This window comes from Myxocyprinus asiaticus, chromosome 15, assembly GCF_019703515.2.
Source record: "Myxocyprinus asiaticus isolate MX2 ecotype Aquarium Trade chromosome 15, UBuf_Myxa_2, whole genome shotgun sequence".
Lineage (NCBI taxonomy): Eukaryota > Metazoa > Chordata > Actinopteri > Cypriniformes > Catostomidae > Myxocyprinus > Myxocyprinus asiaticus.
The window spans coordinates 18,456,186-18,471,694 of NC_059358.1; the positions used below are offsets into that span (position 1 = coordinate 18,456,186).

Here is a 15,509-nt window from a genome sequence, read left to right on the forward strand (position 1 = left end):
CACCAAACCGAAAAATGGTGGTTGTCGTGCACAGCTGAATGAAACCCATGAGTACTGCTATCAAGTTCAGGCCTACATGTACATCTTAAACAGGGTGGCAAAGCAAACACAAGCCTTCATTACAGATAGGGCTATCATGGTGATCAGACACTACCACAAGAATGCACAAGAACCCAGAGATTTCTACTGGAATTATGTGAGGAAGAATGAAGCAGTTGAGCAGCAAATCAATGAACTTTGTGTTTTCTGTCAAGAAGAGGTTCTAGCCTGTTTTCTAGCTGTTCTCAATCTGATCTTCCAGAAAGAGACCTAGCAAGAGACTCCAGAACTGGACTTTACTACACTGAAAAAAATGTTAACCTACAAATGTGCTTCATGTGGTGACATCTAAATTAACTGGTTTTATATAAGTAAAAAATATTATGTAACTTTACTGAATCAATCTGCATAGGTTACACCAGGGGTTTTCAAACTTTTTGATGCCAAGGACCACCATATATAATGATCCCCTTGCATGGACCCCATTCCTAAAATATAAAGGCAATTAGAAATTTTCATGTTTAAAATTTGACTGTGAAAAAATAGTACCCATAATATTATAAAACACATTGTTTGCTAAATCAAATAATTGGCATTGTACTAAATCACACTCATACTAGAAACATATTCAGTTTAAAATATTATCTGGAAATCTTTTACTTTTTATTAAACTGACAATGCAACTTTCAAAGAATAAAATAATCATGATTAATCTCATGATTTCCATCCTTTAGAGAGAATAATGAAACTGTAAAAATGTCAAAAGGTCCCCCCGGACCCCAGTTTGAAAACCCCTGTTTTTTTACACCAACAAAACTAAAAAAGGGTTAGATTATGTAGAAACATCACTCCTTAAGGTAACAATTACAGGTTACTTCTTTTTACAGAGTTGTTTTGATGTACCTTAATGCTAAAACAAAGAATTCAAGCCTTCATGATTATTTATTAAATAATTGTGAGAATATGCACTTTTAAGAAAGATTTGTATTTTTATTTTTTATCTTATAGCTGTACTCTTTGATGAGGAATGACATTTAGAGTATTCAGTGTGTGTGTGTGTTAAAACAAGATGTTGCTTAATAACAATATTATTAGAATAAAGAACTATAATATGCATATTGTAGTTCTGGTTTTATTTTTGCTTTGGTAAGTTATTCACATACCAGCTGAATGTACAATCAAAATTAATCATATATATTAACTGTGATACATAACTGATAAAGAAATGGCATGTAAGGGACAAAGAAAAAGACAATGCCAAAAAAAGTAATACAATTGGAGTGTAACTCATCCAGCAATGTTTGTTCTACAGACATAATTGATACATCAAATCGTGCGCCTTAGTTGAGGAGAACTGTGCTATTACTTTTTTAGCAATAAGGCTTAAGAATTTCACCTGGTGGAGAGTAAAAAATGGTAATCAACAGTAAAAAAAAATAAAAATACAAATACAAATCCCATAGATTTACATTAAGGAGGGACAATATAGGACCAGAATATCCTCGATACATTCGGGTGGGCTTATTGCACTTGGGCCAGTAAACAACCACCTATTGACGCCCTAGAAATCATGTAGAACACCCTATAGCAATGACAAAGCAAACACACAAACCACTTAGCACATCTTAACAACCACATAGCAAAACCCCGACAACCACCAACAATACCCTAGCACTGTGGAAAACACCACTCATGTGATTTTTTTTATTTTTTATATATATATTTCTGCTGTTGTCAAGTACTTTGAGTGAATTAGACTAGCAGAGACATTGTCCTCAACTCCTTTGCACTTGTCAGCTGAAATATTGTTTTTTATTTTACTCTGAATCGACCTAACTTTTATTTTACAAATAAAAACTGCAGTGTAATTTCATATTTTAACATTTATCTTTATCCATTCTTCATTTTAGGATATTTGGGAGGTATATTTTAAGTAATCATATAAATGAACAGTTGTTTTAAGCTTGATTTAAAAAAAAAGAAAAAATTGAATGTCTTCAATATCCATAACTAATAAGGATTCCTGCTAGACAAAAATATTTTTAGTGTCTGCCCCCTCTAGTGTTTCATTTTCCTTTTCTCTTGTCCATGGAGTCTCTGAGCCCTCTCCCTCTCTTCCTCTTTCCCTGTTAGCTAGACCCCTGCCCCCCACCCCCCCACCCCACCCCCGCTACCTTGCATCCTCTCCCTAAGAGAGTTTGGTCAATAATTGATGACACTTGCTTACTGAAAGGGTAACAGGTCTATAGCAATAGTCCATTGCCCATTCACTTCTATCTATCCCCCCTCCCAGGCAGGTTTTTAGAGATGCTGTATAAACGCTACACAAATAGTGTTAAACGATTTCAGGGAGGGAATTTTTACCAAAATGTGTCTATACAAAGGCTTTTAGTTTATTTGTGTGTGTGTGTGCAGTAGTTCACCAACCTCTGATGTCAGTGGACATGCAAGAGATACTCCTGTCAGTCAACAGGCAGCAGGAGACAAGGAAGGATGTAGGGAGAGATTAAATGAGAGAGTGGCAGGGGGCAGAGAGAAAAGAGAGCGAGAGAAGATACGTAGAATGAGAGAGGCAGTTAATTCACCATAAGCAGTGATGGCCTGCATGCCTGGTTAGCATATTTCTGTGTCTGTCTATCAAAATCACTGCCATGGAGAAGAGAAATGAGAAGCTGTTCTCCAGGAAAAGAAGTTTCACTTTTGGAGCTTATGGCGGGTGAGTAGATATGACAAATATCATTCAACCTTTTGTCATTTTAACACATCGTCTAATTGGGTTTCAAAACAGTGCTGTCTTAATTTAGAATTTTTGTAATTTCGCTTCTCTATTCTGTGTGCAGGATTGACAGCTTCATCACTGGAAATGAGAGCAGGTCAGATACAGAATGGGTTCGTTTTTGCGCTCAGGTGTTTGAGTTGAGTTAATGTATACAGATCCTGGACTGTTCCAGAACTGTACTCTCTGTGTGTTTCAGCTGTGCAGAATCTGTCGGGCACAATATACTGGACATTTTAGATTCCCCCTCCAGTGAGGCTAAGCCACTATCCTCTGCCCCAGTCCAGCCAGAAGGTAAGAAATCATATGATCTTCTATTGATGTTCAAAATGAAATTATGGAGTAGCAAATGGTGTTCTATTTCACAGTATATAGGCTATTTACCTATACCTATTAACCCATTCCTGTAGCTCAACTGGCAAAGCATGATGCTTTTGACATGAAGGTTGTGGGTTCTGTTCCCAAACACACATACTGATAAAATGAATACCTTGAATGTACTGATAGTCACTTTTGATAAGTGTCTGCAAAATATATTTTGTAATTTTTTACACTTTTTCTGTCACTCCTCTTGCCTCTGCAGGTGACAGAGTTGTTTGCGATAATCGAAAAGCTACAGGTAATGTCATTATCTTTCTCTTCACATTTTTAGTCTGTGTAAATACAGTATTGATGTCTTGTTCTGTTGGAGTGATTAGGATTTCTGTGTGGCTGGATTTGTCTGCAGGGTAGCAGACTGGATGAACAGCGCTGCGAATTCCCACCACCACTCAGGGTAGGGACTGTTTTACCTGAAAAATCAAAATGAATGGTGATGATAACCTACACCTACTTGTTTGTGTTTGCATGTAAATTGTGCTCTTTAGGGAACTATATGAGCACACTTGTTATAATCCAATGTTCATATACTTATGTTTGTTTTTCAAGCTACATATTTAAGCATGATTAGTATAAATTTCACACCTAATCACTTGTGACCCCTTAGACACGGCTCTTGAAGATTGGAGATGGCTTACCTCTCATCCTGCCCCCTAAATCCAGAGGCTATTGGATTGACCCTCCCTTGGATAGACACGTGGAGACCAGCCCAACTTTCTCACAGGGAGGCTTTGGTCTGGAGAGCTATGATATCATGGAGAGAGACAGTGAGGCTAAAATGTACCAGGAATTCTTCTGCCACAGAGTCAGTAATTTAACAGTACATGTTTCTTAATTTTATGAAATTTGGAAAGCTAAGGCACACAGTTTCATCAGTGATGATTTTCAAGTGAAACCCTTATAGGTTTAAAGGGATAGTTCACCCAGAAATTTTAATTCAGACAAAATGTACTCACCCATGTTGTTCATGTTTATGTTACTCCTGACTCATGTAACTCTCTTTCTTCTGTGGAACACAAAAAGGTAAATTTTCTGGAAAAAATACTGGCCATTATTTTCAACAAACCCAATTCCCAAAATGTTGGGACAGAATGCAAAATGCCAATAAAAAACAAAAAGGAGTGAAAGGAGAGAGAGTGACTTGCATTCCAACAAAAACTGTATTAAGACAATGTACTTAAAGTTTTACCTAATCAACAGCATTGCTTTTTGAAGATGTACATTTTTTTTTCTGAAATTGATGCCTGCAACACATTCCAAAAAATTTGAGACAGGGGCAATTTAAGACTAATAATAACAACAGCAACAACATCTGACGAGTTGAAATAACAGGGTGATGTAAAGCAGGTGATGTTAAACAGGTGAGGCAATCATGTAGTATTAAAGGAGCCTCCAAAAAAAGCCTAGTCCTGGATCGAGGCTTGCCAATTTGCTAACAGATGCGTCAGCAAATAATCCAGCGCTTTGAGAATAATGTTCCCCAAAGACAAATTGGAAGGATTTTGGGCATTTCCTCCTCTATAGTGCAAAATATAGTTAAAAGATTCAAGGAATCTGGTCAAATCTCAGTGTGTAAAGGGCAAGGTGTGTGAATGGGATCTCTGATCCCTCAGACGTAACTGTCTTAAAAACCATCATGCGTCTGTAATGGATATCAGTCAACACCATTTGCCACTGCATCCACAGATGCAAGTTAAGGCTTTACTATGAAAAGCAGAAGCCATACATCAACACTGTCCAGAAGCGCCGCCAACTTCTCTGGGCTTCATCTCATCTGAGATGGAAAGTAGAACAGTGGAATTGTGTTTTGTTGTCCGATGAGTCCACATTTCCCACCATGTTCTCAGAGCCAAAGGACTCAATAGGTCCATCCAAGCTGTTATCAGCATCATGTCTAAAAGCCAGTGTCAGTCATGGTATGGGGGTGTATCAGTGCATTTGCATGGGTAAATTGCACATCTGTGAGGGCACCATTAATGGATAAAGATATGTAAAAAAAAATTGAGCATTATATGCTGCCATCCCAACTCTTTTCCAAGAATGTCCCTGCATTTTCCAGCACAGACTGACTGGATTATATGTGCATAGCTGCGTATAGGCAGAGAGTGCGGGTGCTAGATTGGTCTGCTTGTAGTCCTGACCTGTCTCCAATTGAGAATGCATAGCTCTTTATGAAGCGCACAGTACGGCAACAAAGGCTCCTTACAGTTGCATAGCTGAAGACATGCATAATGGATGAATGGGGAAAATTTCACTTGCTATACTTAAAGGGATTGTTCACCCAAAAATGAAAATTCTCTCATCATTTACTCACCCTCATGCCATCCCAGATGTGTATGACTTTCTTTCTTCTGCAGAACACAAACAAAGATTTTTAGAAGAATATCTCAGCTCACAATGCAAGTGAATGGTGACCAGAAATCAGAAGGTCCAAAAAGCATATAAAGGCAGCAAAAAATTAATCCATAAGATTCCAGTGATTAAATCCATGTCTTCAGAAGTTATATGATAGGTGACAAACAGATCAATATTTTAGTTCTCACTATAAATCTCCACCATTGACCAGCCCCAACCAGTAGGTGGCCGAATGTGAAAGTGAAAGTGCAGTAAAGAAAGGACTTAAATATTGATCTGTTTCTCACCCACACCTATCATAACACTTCAAAACATATAGATTTAACTACTGGAGTCTTATGGATTACTTTTATGCTGCCATATAACATGAATTGTGATGACCTACAGGGCTGAAATATTCTTCTAAAATCTTTGTTTATATTCAGCAGAAGAGAGAAAGTCATACACATCTTGGATGGCATGAGGGTGAGTAAATGATGAGAGAATCTTTGGCCTAACTATCCCTTTGACAAACTTGTGTCTTTAGTGCCTAAATGATTAATAATTGTTATTAGAATTAATGGTGTTGTTACACAATGGGAAACACTCACCTGTACAAACTTTTTGGGAGCGTGTTGCAATCATGTGATTTGAAATGAGTGTATATTTTCCAAATAGCAATGAAATTCACAAGATAAAACATCAAATAATATGTTGTTGTAGTGCTTTCAGTATAGCACAGGGTGAATGGAATTTACAAATCACTCTTGTTTTTATTGGCATACTGCCAGTGGCAGTTCTGGCTTACTTGGTGCCCTAGGTGAAATCTGACGTGGCACCCTCCTTAACTTCCCAATCATATTTTCAAAATCAATGCCATTTCATAATTTCTGCCAGGGTATGCAAACTTTTGAGCACAACTCAAAACTATATATATATATAATGTATGTATGTATACACTGCTGGAATAATATACAGATTTTGCTGTTTTGGAAGGAAATTGGTACTTTAATTCACCAAAGTGGCATTCAGCTGATCATAAAGTATAGTCAGGACATTACTGATGTAAAAACAGCACTATCACTATTTGAAAAAAGTCATTTTTGATCAAATCTAGACAGGCCCCATTTCCAGCAGCCATCACTCCAACACCTTATCCTTGAGTAATCATGCTAAATTTTTAATTTGGTACTAGAAGATCACTTGCCATTATATCAAACACTGCTAAAAGCTATTTGGTTCCTTAAATGATGCTTAACATTGTCTTTGTGTTTGTTTTTGACTTGCCACAGTCTGGGATGTCTTAAGCTCAATATTAGGTCAAAAATGGCAAAAAAAGAAACAGCTTTCTCAAGAAACTCATCAATCAATCATTGTTTTGAGGAATGAAGGCTATTCAATGCTTGAAATTGCCAAAAAATTGAAGATTTCATACAAAGTGTACACTACAGTCTTCAAAGACAAAGGACAACTGGCTATAACAAGGACAGAAAGAGATGTGGAAGGCCAGATGTACAACTAAAGTGGATAAGTACATCAGAGTCTCTAGTTTGAGAAATAGATGCCTCACATGTCCTCAGCTGACAGCTTCATTGAATTCTACCCGCTCAACACCAGTTTCATGTACAACAGTAAAGAGAAGACTCAGGGGTGCAGGCCTTATAGGAAAAACTGCAAAGAAAAAGCCACTTTTGAAACAGAAAAACAAAAAGAAAAGTTTAGAGTGGGCAAAGAAACACATTGGACAACAGATAATTGGAAAAGAGTGTTATGAATCTTAACCTCATTGAGCTTTTGTGGGATCAGCTAGACTGTAAAGTGCGTGAGAAGTGCCCGACAAGACAGCCACATCTATGGCAAGTGCTACAGGAAGCGTGGGGTGAAATGTCACCTGATTATCTGGACAAACTGACAGCTAGAATGCCAAGGATATGCAAAGCTGTCATTGCTGCATGTGGAGGATTTTTTGATGAGAACTCTTTGAAGTAGTTTTAAGAAGTTTTGAACATTCTTTTCAAATTGTAATAGTAATTTTTCACGTTATTAATGTCCTGACTATACATTGAGATCAGGTGAATGCCACTTTGGTGAATAAAAGTACCAATTTCTTTCCATAAGAGCAAAATCTGTACATTATTCCAAACTTTTGGCCACCAGTGTATATATTTGGCAAATTATATTAACATGTACATTATATATATATAGAACTTAAATTGCACAATTAAATTATAGAGTCAATAAGGAAACTGGCAGAATACTTACAGATTGCTGCTTGTGCTATTAGGCATAATTCCTAATTTCAAATTTAACCCTCACCTCCTAGTTTTCATTGATGCAAAATCATCAATTACTTTGTCAAATCTGCCCAGCAATCACATGGTTAAACTATTTTCTCAAGACCACTGAGTTGGTCCCGTGTCACTGTGTACATATACTGTTTATTATGGTTATCTTATGTTTGTTCAGAATGTAAGAATGCATTATGAACACCTATAATCCTAACCATTTTGAGCCTTTTAGGCTGAGTAGTCTGTCAGGAACAACTCGGGGCACATTTCCCCCATCGCGATCTTGCGAGCTCTGTGAGGGCGGGTCAGAGAGTGGCATGATTTGGGGCACCTCTCTCTCATCGCAATCTTGCGAGCTCGGGGCAGGTGACCAGAATTGGGGCACCTTTCATCCTTTGTGAGCCAGGGGCAGGATGGCACAATTCGGGGCACCTTTCTCCCATTGCGATCTTGCGAGCTCTGTGCAAGGGCGATCGATCAAGTACCCTGTTTTGCCGCTCCAGAGAGCGTTACCAACCTAGGCGCATGCCTGTATCGCATATGCCAGGATCCGCTACTGCATACTGCATACTGTTTTTTGGAATTGGGGTTGTATTAAGTGAATGAGGATAGGTTTTTTTTGCCTTTCTTTCTGCAGTACCATCATTCGTTTTCTGCCTTTGATCCCTCTCTTGGGCCCATAGTTTTGTCTGTTTGTCTTGAAGAAGAGGAAAATCGCCTGAGAGTCATTCTGAGGTGTGTTCTATTTTTAGACATTAATTTTAGACCTTGTTATTTTATGTCTCTATGTGTTTACTCTGAAAACTCATAGCTGAACCACCTACAATCGAATATTCTGTAGAGGTTTCTGTATCCACTTTTATATAATTTAATTAGAATATTGAAAGTGTCTTGAGTCACTGTGACACTGTTTGTGTCCACCAGTGTGCTTTTCATTATAACCTTTAATTTAATTCATTATAATGAAGTCCAATTGTAACTGGCTGTAGCAGACCATCTTGATCAGTTTCTCTTTTTTTCATTTAATCAGGATGAAGGAGTGCTCACTTCATGGTACATTCTCTGTCTCACTCTTTCAACACTTTCCCACAGCTGTGGAGCTGGCAAAGGTATCTCAGAACATCAGAACCGTGTTCTACTTGATTGACATAAGAATGAATATTAATAGAGTTATCAGCTTTGATTTGTTTTATTGAAGATGCTGTGCTCAAGTGTCAGCGTATCATGTTTTGAGGCTGTGAGTTACTTAAAGGTAATCTTTCTCTTGTCTAAACCTTTCTGTGGTTTGTCTGAAACTGGCCAATGATGCATGTGCTTATACTGAAGATTTGTGGTTCTGGTTTATTAATTTTATTCTGCATTAAGTACATACCAAGTCAAGCAAACAATATTCAGACACCATTCTTAACAGGATATCATCCATTCGCATTTCTTTCTCTGCCTTTCATAGGCACCAGAGCTCATAATGGCATTTGATGAACACAGAGTGTCCCAAAACTTTAAATTTGGTATCTTATATCAGAGAGAAGGACAGGTATGCAGGCACCAAGATATGATGTTCTACTACGATTAATTTTAAAATGTATGATAAATATAGTTTAATATACTTTATAATGGTGATTCATAAGCCCAATCAATTGGCACTTAATTTAGGCACTTTAATCTCTCAGTTGTGCATTATGTAATTTAAATAATATGGTAAATTCAGTTAAATTGGGCCACATTTTTGTCATCAGAATATTAAAAAGTTACCTAATTTAGTTGAATTCATCCTAGAAGGATATTTGTGGTTTATTGTTACTCTTACATTTTTATTGTTTATTTCAATGTCTGTGATGATAGTTAACAGAAGAAGATATTCTCAGTAACAATGAGGAAAGTGAGGAGTTTTTGGAGTTTTTATCAATACTGGGGCAGACGGTCAAACTGCAAGGATTCACTGGGTAAGGGGAATAGAAGAGCCAAGACATTGGTTCAGCAATAGCTCTCCACTGAACAACACTACTTTGAAATGTACTTTCAGCTGTCAAAAGTACATCAAAACCTTCATTCTCTCAGTTTCAGGGGAGGTCTGGATGTGTCTCATGGCCAGACAGGAAGTGAAGCAGTTTTCACTTCCTTCCATGGAAGAGAGATTATGTTCCATGTTGCCACTAAACTACCCTTCACAGAAGGGGATACACAACAGGTGAAATTCAGTGTGTCTGCACAAGGGATTGGATGTAAAGAATCTGTTTCAATTAATCTCAATTAACTCCAGTTGTGCCATTATGTATTTTATAATAGTAAAAAAAAAAAAAAAAAAAAAAAGCAACTAATTAAATACCACAAAAAAAATAACTATTTAAGCTAAAGACTGTTTCTTCCCTCTGTGCAGCATGCACTTCTTACCAAATGACACTATCAGACACATTACTCTTTCATATCAGCCACTTCCACTAGGTGCACATCCAAAGTTAGCCTTCAGAAATAAATAACATTAAAGTTGCACTCAGTATTTTTTCCCAATTCATTTTTTTTCACTCATGAAGAAATGAATAGTAATTATTAAACAAATGTAAACAATCATGAGTGCTTACATGATGAGATGAAGACTCCAGTCATATCAGTAACCTTATAAAAGCAGTTTTACACTACATGAAGAAGGTCCCCTTATGGGGGCTGCCATGTTGGATCACATGACCATCTGAATACTATTCGCTTAATCCCTGTTATTGGACAGTTTTACTAATAACAAAAATTAATCATGGCTGACTGTATAGCAAATTTCAACAATGGCATCAGTAACTGAAAACTGTTGCTTTTGAATTATGCTGCATCCACGCCACTGGGTGTCAGTGTAAACCAAATAGGCCATATTGACAAGCAAAACAAACAAAAACGTAGTGAGTGCACCTTTAAGCCATCTCTTCTCCGTGTTTTGCATTTCTTCTCTTCTGTTTTTTTCTTAGCTGCAGAGAAAGAGACACATTGGGAATGATATCGTGGCCTTGGTTTACCAGGAGGGTCACACCCCCTTCATCTCTGATGTGATCAGATCCCATTTCCTGCATTGTTTCATTGCAGTGCGGAGAATAAAGAGAGATAGTGAGGGAGAGGGAGGAGATGGAGGATCATTTGAGGTAAAGACTGGGAATTTATTACATTTTGGTTTATCAAGACACAGTAATAAAGTTATAGTTCACCCCAAAAAAAAAAAACAAAAAAAAAACAAACAAAAAAAAAAAAAAAATATATATATATATATATATATATATATATATATATATATATATATATATATATACACACACACACACACACACACACACACACACATATATATATATATATATATATATATATATATATATATATATATATATTGACTTACCCTCATGTCGTTCCAAACCTGAATGACTTTCTTTCTTGTGAAGAACACAAAAAGCCTCAGTCACCATTCAAATTCATTGAATACAATAAAAAATGAGGATGAGTAAATAGACAGCATTTTCATTTTTGGGTGAACTATCTCTTTAAATTAAGATGACAGTTTCAAGAAATTCATCCTTTTTATTGATAGGTATCTGTCACTGCTAGGGAGGATGTGCCCCCATTTGGCCCACCTCTTCCTACACCTCCCATTTTTACCGAGGTGAGAACATATGACTTAAAGAAACAGAGGCCCCAGTGAGGCAGGTATTAACTTGCTTACAACAACCAAATTCTTATCCATTTGTTTGTTGTTTGAACACCAACAGGGTAATAGTCCTCATTTATTTACAGTACATATTCAGCATTGCCAAATGTGAATGTTTTTCCACCTGCCTTTAAATAAGTAACCAACAAAACTTATACTGTGCAAATCCTTACTGTCTGTCTCTGATGATGCTCTGAATTCCCATTTCCAGGGTTCAGTTTTGAGAGAGTTCCTCTTGACCAAACTTATAAATGCTGAAATCTCTTGTTACAAGGCTGAGAAATTCAGCCGACTGGAGGTAGCCAGACACAAAACACCCTAGCCACCCAGAAAACTATGCATCAATTCATGTTAATCACAACCATGCAAAATTACACTTCATGTACACTTCCTTTTATTAACCCAGTTGCGCACACGTTCATCTCTCTTGGAAGCACTACGATCTGAACTGTCTTCCCGCTCCCAGTGCATGTTAGGAGAGCCATCACAGCCCAGCATCCCCCTCGCTGAAGAGGGGAGGAGTGTGCCAGAGGGTGGTGGAGGATTCATTGAGAACTTTAAGGTAGACAAACTCAATGTTTCATTGGGAGAGCAACAGATTTAAGGAATAGTTCACCCCAAAAAATGATTCTGTCATAATTTACTCACCCTCATGTCATTCCAAACCTTTCAAAACCTATTGTATGCCTTTAGAATACTTGGAATATGACACACATTTACATTTAAACATTTGGCAGACGCTTTTATCCAAAGCGACTTACAGTGCACTTATTACAGGGACAATACCCCCGGAGCAACCTGGAGTTAAGTGCCTTGCTCAAGGACAAAATGGTGGTGGCTGTGGGGATCAAACCAGCAGCATTCTGATTACCAGTTATGTGCTTTAGCCCACTATGCCACCACAACTCCACATGGACTACTTTTATGATACTTTTGGGCCCTTTTTTAAGCTTTAAAGTGAGTCGCTATCAACTAACACTGTATTGAAAAGATGGACAGTAATATTCATTAAAGGTGCACTCAGTAATATTTCCTCATTAAAAAGTTTTACTCCTAGATATATTTTTCTTTTAATTTTTTTTTTTAATATTCATAAAAATATAATAATGACCACTCACATGAGATGAAAACTCCAGTTATATCAGTAACCTCATAAAAGCTGTTTGAATTTACATGGAGAGGGTCCACCACATGGGGGCTGCCATGTTGGAATCACATGACCAGCCAATACTACTCACTTAATCACAGTAACTGCCCACTCACAGATTAAATTAATACATAGTGAATTTCTTCAATGGCACCAGTGAAAACACTTGCATTTGAATGATGTTGCATCCGTGCCCTTAGGTGTCAGTGTAAGTCCGAGACAAAATTTATAAAAAATTACTGAGGGTACATTTAAAACATCTTTTGTGTCCCGCATCAAGAAAGCGAGACGGGTTTGGATCGGTGAACTATTCCTTTAAGCAGCATAGAACATTTGGGATTCTGTCTTGATATTTTTACTGGATTGTATTTATACAGGTGCGTCTCAATAAATTAGAATGTCGTGGAAAAGTTCATTTATTTCAGTAATTCAACTCAAATTGTGAAACTTGTGTATTAAATAAATTCAATGCACACAGACTGAAGTAGTTTAAGTCTTTGGTTCTTTTAATTGTGATGATTTTGGCTCACATTTAACAAAAACCCACCAATTCACCATCTCAAATTAGAATACATCATAAGACATCACATAAAACATTTTTAGTGAATTGTTGGCCTTCTGGAAAGTATGTTCATTTACTGTATATGTACTCAATACTTGGTAGGGGCTCCTTTTGCTTTAATTACTGCCTCAATTTGGCGTGGCATGGAGGTGATCAGTTTGTGGCACTGCTGAGGTGGTATGGAAGCCCAGGTTTCTTTGACAGTGGCCTTCAGCTCATCTGCATTTTTTGGTCTCTTGTTTCTCATTTTCCTCTTGACAATACCCCATAGATTCTCTATGGGGTTCAGGTCTGGTGAGTTTGCTGGCCAGTCAAGCACACCAACACCATGGTCATTTAACCAACTTTTGGTGCTTTTGGCAGTGTGGGCAGGTGCCAAATCCTGCTGGAAAATGAAATCAGCATCTTTAAAAAGCTGGTCAGCAGAAGGAAGCATGAAGTGCTCCAAAATTTCTTGGTAAATGGGTGCAGTGACTTTGGTTTTCAAAAAACACAATGGACCAACACCAGCACCCCAAATTATCACAGACTGTGGAAACTTAACACTGGACTTCAAGCAACTTGGGCTATGAGCTTCTCCACCCTTCCTCCAGACTCTAGGACCTTGGTTTCCAAATGAAATACAAAACTTGCTCTCATCTGAAAAGAGGACTTTGGACCACTGGGCAACAGTCCAGTTCTTCTCCTTAGCCCAGGTAAGACACCTCTGACGTTGTCTGTGGTTCAGGAGTGGCTTAACAAGAGGAATACGACAACTGTAGCCAAATTCCTTGACACGTCTGTGTGTGGTGGCTCTTGATGCCTTGACACCAGCCTCAGTCCATTCCTTGTGAAGTTCACCCAAATTCTTGAATCGATTTTGCTTGACAATCATAAGGCTGCGGTTCTCTCGGTTGGTTGTGCATCTTTTTCTTCCACACTTTTTCCTTCCACTCAACTTTCTGTTAACATGCTTGGATACAGCACTCTGTGAACAGCCAGCTTCTTTGGCAATGAATGTTTGTGCGTTACCCTCCTTGTGAAGGGTGTCAGTGATTGTCTTCTGGACAACTGTCAGATCAGCAGTCTTCCCCATGATTGTGCAGCCTAGTGAACCAAACTGAGAGACCATTTTGAAGGCTCAGGAAACCTTTGCAGGTGTTTTGAGTTGATTAGCTGATTGGCATGTCACCATATTCTAATTTTTTGAGATAGTGAATTGGTGGGTTTTTGTTAAATGTGAGCCAAAATCATCACAATTAAAAGAACCAAAGACTTAAACTACTTCAGTCTGTGTGCATTGAATTTATTTAATACACGAGTTTCACAATTTGAGTTGAATTACTGAAATAAATGAACTTTTCCACGACATTCTAATTTATTGAGATGCACCTGTAAATGTTTGACATTAAAATAGGCACCAGTCCTGAGTCAGTCTCTCTCTCCATCTTAGAGAGCTATTAGGGTGCGTAGCCATTCATTCGATACCTTGGGGGTACCAAAGAAGGCAGGTGGTGTGGCAGGGCAAAGGCCAAAGGTAACAACAAAGACCAATACAAACTAATCTCATATTTACATTTGAATTAAAAGGGCAGGTCTTCCATTAATATCTTTTAAATACTTTATTTTAAATCCCCATATCTGCTCATAATGATTTGTGGTTATGCTAAAGTATTCCCATTTCTTTTTTTTTTTTTTCTGGCTGCTGAAACACTGGAAAAGGATGGTGAAGGGTAAGAGTAAATATATAAACCACATTGTACTACTGCAAAGATCTTTAGTGCTTTGCAACAAAATTACAGTTGTTGATACATAGTTTTATATTTCACCTTACAGTGATCACACAAACAGGACTGACAGTGTAGACTACACTGATATGAAAGGTCAAACCAGTCCACAGGATGACTTATAAGACTAAGGATGAACCACTATTTCTGGAACATAGGCACAAAAAAAATCTGCTGCAGACTTGAAACTGGATGCTTACCATTCATTGAAAAGACACACACACATATTGTATAATTATATTACAAGTTTGTGTATTAAGTTATTAACTCTAAAAGCAATCAGAAAGATTATTTTAGATATATGATTTCTATATTTGCTTTAAAGTGGTAGTTTTAAGCTCCACTGCTGCTTGTAGTTCTGTCACACTATGGGGTAGGAATTGAATAAAGATTTTTTTCAAATCATCCTGTAATATACTTACTATTTACAGTGTTATGGCAAAACCAATAAATCTGTCCACAACCCATGTACTGTAATTCAATATGTGCCAAGACACTATTTACAGTCCTGCAGCACTAAATAGCAGGGCTGCACAATTA

At 37.5% G+C, this 15,509-nt stretch overlaps 1 pseudogene; it reads left to right on the forward strand.

Moving 5' to 3' along the window:
• The first annotated feature begins 2,690 nt into the window (after positions 1-2,690).
• LOC127452823 (rap1 GTPase-activating protein 1-like) lies at positions 2,691-15,419 on the forward strand (annotated as a pseudogene).
• Positions 15,420-15,509: the final 90 nt, after the last annotated feature.